Source organism: Amblyomma americanum, chromosome 1 (assembly GCF_052857255.1).
Source record: "Amblyomma americanum isolate KBUSLIRL-KWMA chromosome 1, ASM5285725v1, whole genome shotgun sequence".
Classification (NCBI taxonomy): Eukaryota; Metazoa; Arthropoda; class Arachnida; order Ixodida; family Ixodidae; genus Amblyomma; species Amblyomma americanum.
Window position 1 is genome coordinate 459,186,001 of NC_135497.1, and position 6,852 is coordinate 459,192,852.

At 47.1% G+C, this 6,852-nt stretch overlaps 1 pseudogene; it reads right to left on the reverse strand.

Moving 5' to 3' along the window:
• Nucleotides 1-137: 137 nt before the first annotated feature.
• LOC144126029 (uncharacterized) lies at nucleotides 138-1,217 on the reverse strand (annotated as a pseudogene).
• Between the last annotated feature and the right edge of the window lie 5,635 nt (nucleotides 1,218-6,852).

Below are 6,852 nucleotides of genomic sequence, written 5' to 3' on the forward strand. Positions count from 1 at the left end.
TATGTTGTGAGAGCGTTGCTGGGGCGAGATGACTGAAGTGAAGGCTTGAGGAGTTTACTGACAGCTTTTATTGCTGTCGACCCATGAAACCACTTGACTACAGCGCGACAGCACGGCTCGAAAAAGTTTCCACAAGTTCACGGCATGTCGGACAGGCTGACAGCTGCTCCGTCGAACCACTGGCTAAAAGCGGGAACGGAGGGAACCATGAGGGAGGCGATGCTGGAAAGGTGTCGCCATCTGTCGTGCGGCTGGTGAAATGAAACTGGGCACATCCGGCCCCACTTTTTTGATCAAAGCCCTTTTTGATGAGCGCAAAAGGCAAGGAAACTCTAGGCATGGGCAATAGGCAAGGTGGCAAATGGCAATGGCAACTAGCAACAGGCTTGGCAGATTCACAAAAGCACTACATAAATTAAAGGCAAAGACAGACATGAACAACTCTAAACAAAGCGAAAAACGAACAAACACAGCACTTTCACAGGTCAATTTCCTAGTTCTGGAGGTAGGTGGGCCGTGTGCACTGCCTGACGAGACGCTGCAAGTGATTAACCGCTTGCCTGTGGCAATGCTCTTCTGCTGTTCCGTAGCCGAGGTTGCCAACACAGCTTGTCTTGAAGCGGCTTGTCGCTGACCATTGCAGTTTGGCAGCGGCAGTGTTCTACGAGGAGTCTTAACGGGAGTCTTTGTATTTGCGGCTGCTTTGGCTGTCGGCGGCTGCAGCTGAGACTTGAGTCGGTGGATCTCTTGGTCCTTCTTTTTCAGCTGAAAGCTCAGGCGGCGATTCTCCTGGACGAGACGTTCGAGCTGCTTACAACGTTTCGGAAACTCCGCACTGGAACCATTGGGCTGACTGCTGGTCAGTCGGGACTTAGAAGGATGAAGCTTTACTGATGTGGCAATATCTGATGGTTGCCTCTGGGCGGCCTTGATTTTCTTAGTTTTGTCTTCTTTTTCCTTCAGCTGCATTTCAAGTCTGACACACTTTTGCTTCAAGCCACCCTCTCCTCTCTTACGCTCTTCAACGACTACTGCCTTGTCCTTGGCTGCTTTAGTGAACTTGTCACGCTGTCTTGACTTGCGAGTAGTATTCCTCAAGGTGATTTACCTTTGCCTTGAAACACTGGTTTTCCGCACGGAACTGTACGTTCCACCCTCTTCTGCAGAGATGTCGCTTCTTGGCAGCGTTTCTCTGTGACCATCCGAGCCGACCGTAGGAAACAAAAAATAAACCATAGCGAAATTTATTGCTCGTATGTAAATTAGTATTGGTGGTATAATTTCTCTGTGGATTGTGTCTGTATTTGTACTAGACCAATACAGAAACCGATACACCTTATTGATAGATACATATATGTCTTATAGAATATGGTATTGACTGTATCGGTCTATGATGGGCTGTAACGAAAAGTATAAGACCAATAGAGAATCGAGTACACCTTATCGACTCGTACATATTTGCCACATAGACAAATACCCATTTGTCCATGGGACTGACAGACTGATATGCATCATTCAAGGGTCCTACGAGACCAGTCGGTTTGTGGTTCTAGTTGTTTTTCATTGCTTCGTTCTCCAGCTCAGGCTCTGATCTCAAAATCAACACATGCCGATCCCATGGCGCTCATTAGGCATTGCAGTAACGTAAATTATTTTCCACCTTAAGGATAAGGTACGCTGAGGCAAACAGAAAAAATGCCGCCTCACGTCCCAGAGGATCCGGCGCGCAACGCTTTTGAACAAACTATGTTCTAGTTTGTAGAAAGCCGCGGACAACGCGGTGCCCGCAGCGGAGAGACGGTCACACGGCGCTCACATCGGGTAAGGTTACGAGAGGAATACATTTTTCCCGTCTCTCCCAAACAAGAAATAAAGCAAACAAGAAAGAAAATTGATCAGCTATCGTGGTTTCCCGCATGCCGACACTCCAGTGTAGGACGGTAGGACCGTATGATAACAGTGAGTAAAACTTTTTTTCTTTTTTGCGTTTTATAGGCAAATATGCAAAAACCCACGCAGAGACCACACTGAGTCTTGTTTTATGTTAATAACAATTTTTTCCAGTTATTGGCTGTTTTATCCACAGTCTAGCGAAACGGTAGCGAAAACGCAGTCGAAGGAGGGCAACATTGGGTAGCTGTTTTGGTATTTTTTTTATTTTTCCTGTGCGCACGTCAGTAGCGTAAGTTTGTCGCGGTGTGCGCTGAATATAATAATAATTGGTTTTGGAGGAAAACAAATGACCCCGCCGCGGTGGCTCAGTGGTTGGGGCGCTCGGCTACCGATCCGGAGTTCCTGTGTCCGAACCCGACCGCGGCGGATGCGTTTTTACGGAGGAAAAACGCTAAGGCGCCCGTGTGCTGTGCGCTATGCGATGTCAGTGCACGTAAAAGATCCCTAGATGGTCGAAATAAATCCGGGGCCCTCCTCTACGGCAACTCTTTCTTTTTTCTTCTTTCACTCCCTCTTTTATCCCTTCCCCTACGGCGCGGTTCAGGTGTCCAATGGTATATGAGACAGATACCGTGCCATTTCCTTTCCCCAAAACCAATTATTATTATTATTAAAGGTGGATGTGCGTGTGCGTGTGCGTGTGCGTGTACGTGTGTGTGTGTGTGTGTGCGCGTGCGCGCGCGCGCGCGCGTGTGTGTGTGTGTGTGTGTGTGTGTGTGTGTGTGTGTGTGTGTGTGTGTGTGTGTGTGTGTGTGTGTGTGTGTGTGTGTGTGTGTGTGTGTGTCAAGAAGATTTATAGACAATGCAGTATCGTTTAACACGACAATTACAATAAGTGCTAAGCACAAAATAGACAAAGAACAAGGAAATTTTACAGCTCACTGAATTACCACAGCTCGATGACATTTTACAGCACTGGGTATTCTGAATTTGACTGCTTCTAATCTCCCGCCATTCCGCGCGATTTGCTGAATGCTCGTTTGATGACGCTTCCACGAGCACAGATGAAAGACCACGAAGACCATGCCTTCAAACTACAGCATTAGAGACTGACAGTTTAATACCCCTGTCACACGGGCACCGCAAAGGCCCTTGAGAATCGGGTCCTAATATGCAAAGGCTTAAGGACTGCAGCTACACGGCACAAATGTTGCGCCTTTGCCACAAAGGGCCTTGGAGGAGAAGGCTCCCGTCCGAGACCTTTGGAGCCCAAAGGCGCGGCCTTCGAGAACCTGCGACGGCAGTGCCATCCACATCAAAAAGTAAAAGAAATGAAAAAAAAATTAGATCAAGCCAAGAATGTTTGAAAACATCTTTTAAAAATACAAAAGGTTGGTCTAGCTTTGCTTTTTGTACGGTGTTTATATTTTATGCCCAGATTTTACCCCACAAACACAAACCCTCCTCAAAATCTCCCAGAAATATCCCATCAGAACATTCGGAATGTCTCCAGGAGGTCCTCATTTTTCCCGAAGGCATCCAAAAAACGTCCCCACAAGTAGCCGTGTCCAAAAAGTTGGGCGTCCCAGGGACGGCCCCAAAAGATTAATTCTAGATTTCTCGGCTCTGGCTCAATAAAATTATTTCTTTTTCATGCACACTTCAGGCATCTAAGCGCACATATGTGCCAAATTTCAGGCACATGCTTACGTTACAGGTGGTGTAATACATCAGTCCACTCGCGTGAATGCTTGCTGGCTAGGCCATTCAGACTTACGTGTTTACGTGAAATGAGCTTTAACAAGGTGAAAATCTGGGCTGGCTGGTGCGTGATCTTGTGACGGGGGCAGCGCAGCACGAAACAAAAATGAGAGAGGCGGGACACGACGCTGAATAACAACCATATTTTAATGCATGTTCGTCGAATATATACGTCTCGCTCGTATAAGAAGGAAAAGAAAAAGAATGAAAAACGCACAAGATGTACACGTGGTGAAATATTAAGACATCGCACGCAGATAATCAACTTCTCTGTCACGAAGCGCTATTGAAGGTATGCAGACCCATACGTCGCTCTTAGTCGGATGTTGAAGGCTTCTTCAATCTCCCTGATTCGTTGATCAAAATATGACGGTGACCATTGTGTTGATAAGCTGCGGAGCGTATTCATGCTCTCTACAATGTTTTGCTAATTCACTGCTAATTTGCTAATTCACAGAGGTATTACATAAACCCAGCTTTTCACACATTTCGCATGTTTTTTCCGGTGTTTTTTCTTGCATTGATTTTTTCCTTTGCTCGTTGTTGACTTTGGCGCACAGGCTTCTAAACTTGTTGGGTGCTGACATAAGCACTTTTACACCAGCTCTTGCTCCTACCCTTTCGAGCCTGTATTAAATGCCATTAATGCAAGGAATGACCGCGTACGGCTTCCTTTATTCTGATGAGGTTGTGACATATTTTCTGCAAGTGCTTGCAGAATCCCTTCTGCAACACTAGATAGCAGTGTCGTCGGGTAACCTGCTGCTTTAAGCCGACGGTTTTGGGTGTCAAAACTGCCTTGAACTTCATAATGACAGGATCTCGTCAATGCGGCTCTCACTTCTGCTTTTTTCTACCCCCGCTTGATGATCTTGGAGTGCGCAGGTGTGTAGGGGAGCAGTCCCTTCTAGCTTCGTGGTCCGTACCGCCAGCATATGTGAGCGCCTAGAAAGGCTAGCGTCAAGCAAAGAATTCGCATAACGTTGTTTTCTGGGAGTTCACTTGTTATTTCTTGTCTTAGTTCTTCTAGTTCTTAGCAAAAGTAGCAATGAGAGCCGCATTGACGAGATCCTCTCATCATGAAGTTCAAGGCAGTTTTGACGTCCAGAACAGTCGGTTGAAAGCAGCAGGTTACCCGACGAGACTGCTATCCAGTGTCGCAGAAGGGGTTCTGCAAGCACTTAGAGGCAGAAAATATGTCACAACCACATCAGAAGAAAGGAAGCCGTACGCGGTCATTCGTTACATTAATGACATTTCCCTCAGTCTCAAAAAGGTAGGTGCAAGAGCTGGTGCAAAAGTGCTCATGTCCGCACCCAACCAGTTAAGACATGAGCGCCAAAGTCAACAGCGAGCACTGTTTGAATGAACGGCTTCGAGAGCACACAAGATCCCTAAACGGCGCCACCAGCAGTGAATTAGCAAAACATTGCAGAGAGCGTGAATGTGACCTGCATCTTAGCAACACAATGGCCATCACGCCATATTTTGATCAAGTGACCAGGGAGATTGAAGAAGCCTTCAACAATCGACAAAACATCGACGTATATGCGTCAGCATACTTTCGATAGCGTTTCGTGACAGTGAAATTGATTATCTGCGTGCGTTGTCCTAATCTTTTACCACGTGTACATCTTATGCTTTTGTCATGCTTCTGTTCTTTCCTTATTGCACGAGCAAGATGTATATAATCGATCGAACGTGGATCAAAAATCTGGTTGTTAGTCAGCGTCGATTCCTGCCTCTCTATTCTTTGTTTCGGGCTGCACTGCTCCCGCCACAAGAACATGAAATGTGCCAAAATTTTACACACAAAGGAAATGTGAATTCAAAAAGTCGCCCGATCCCGCCCATATAACAGGAAATAGTAACGCAATACAGATGTAATTTGAGTTTGTTAGATGTGACCTTTGCATTTAATTGAATACAAATAGGACACGCATATGTATGCACCATTTAATACGCAATGTACGGAACACTACGGCACCAGCATATAATAATGGCCAAATTTTTCTCTAGCTCTGAGAAATCTGAAAAATAAAGCAATAAAAACATAATACAGGCTGAAAGTTGATGCACCTTAAGTAAACATTCTAAAGGGTACAAAATCATAAATGCACACGCAAAAGCAAACGCATGTAAAGAACAACCTGGGTGCCAAAATAAAAGATGATATGGGCGTACGATACAGATACGCGGTTTCAGGTCACGGATATTATGCAGGGCGAAACCTCCCTCTTGCTTTTCCTCTCGCATGAGCCTCGGCGTAAGCTTGAGCGTGTTCTCAAAAGAGTAAAAAAGTTAATTCTACGAGGTGAAAATAAAAAACGAGCATAAACCAACATACCTTGACGACGTTGCCAACGGAAACCCGGGGACGAAATAAAATGCTGCAACTATATACATGAATTCAACGCAGCCTTCTCTCCTGCGCTTTCTCATGACAAAGCGAACGCTCAAACATACGCCTTACAACCTCGTTACACGCCCGTTTTATTTTCTTGTGACTAAGTGTGGAGATAAGACTGCTTGGAGCCGGATTGAAAGGGGGGACGTCTTGTGGTAGGAGCCCTGGCACGCCGCACCCATGGTATAGCAGACCGCGCGTGCGGCACAATACGGCGTGGGAGGCGAGATCAAGGGGATCAAGGCACAAGTATTCCGGTGGGGGTGGGTTGAAAGTCAGCGACGCGAACACAACTCAAACTATACCGCTGCGATAGGACGGCAATGTAGGTAGAGCAGGTTAATCCATGGGCACTCATAGCAAGAGTCTGGAGGGCTTCCGAAGATCTCTCCCGCCAAAGACCGCAGTGGACGGCCACGCACCAACCAACAACACGCCACAGTCGTCGAATGCGCTGAGGGATGCAGAGTGCGCGCTAGGAGTCGCTCATTGCCTTGAAATCCGCTGCCGCGAACGACGCCTGTAAGAGCGCCATTGCGGTGTAGGGCCGTGAAACTGCGCAAAAGACTTGCGATGCGCCGCTCGCTGCTGCATCAGTTCCAAAAGAAATTATGTGGGCACGCCGAGATGCGTGGGAAAGCTGCCATGAATCCGTAGCTACGAAGTTCACGATAGGCCAGTTATGAGAGCAAGAGCTGCCGCGCGCTGGCGCTTGCGCGCGAGCGGCTAGGGGCTGCGCGAATACGTGTGCGCAAGATAGCTTCCGTCCAGCGAGGAAGCCGGGCGAGTGC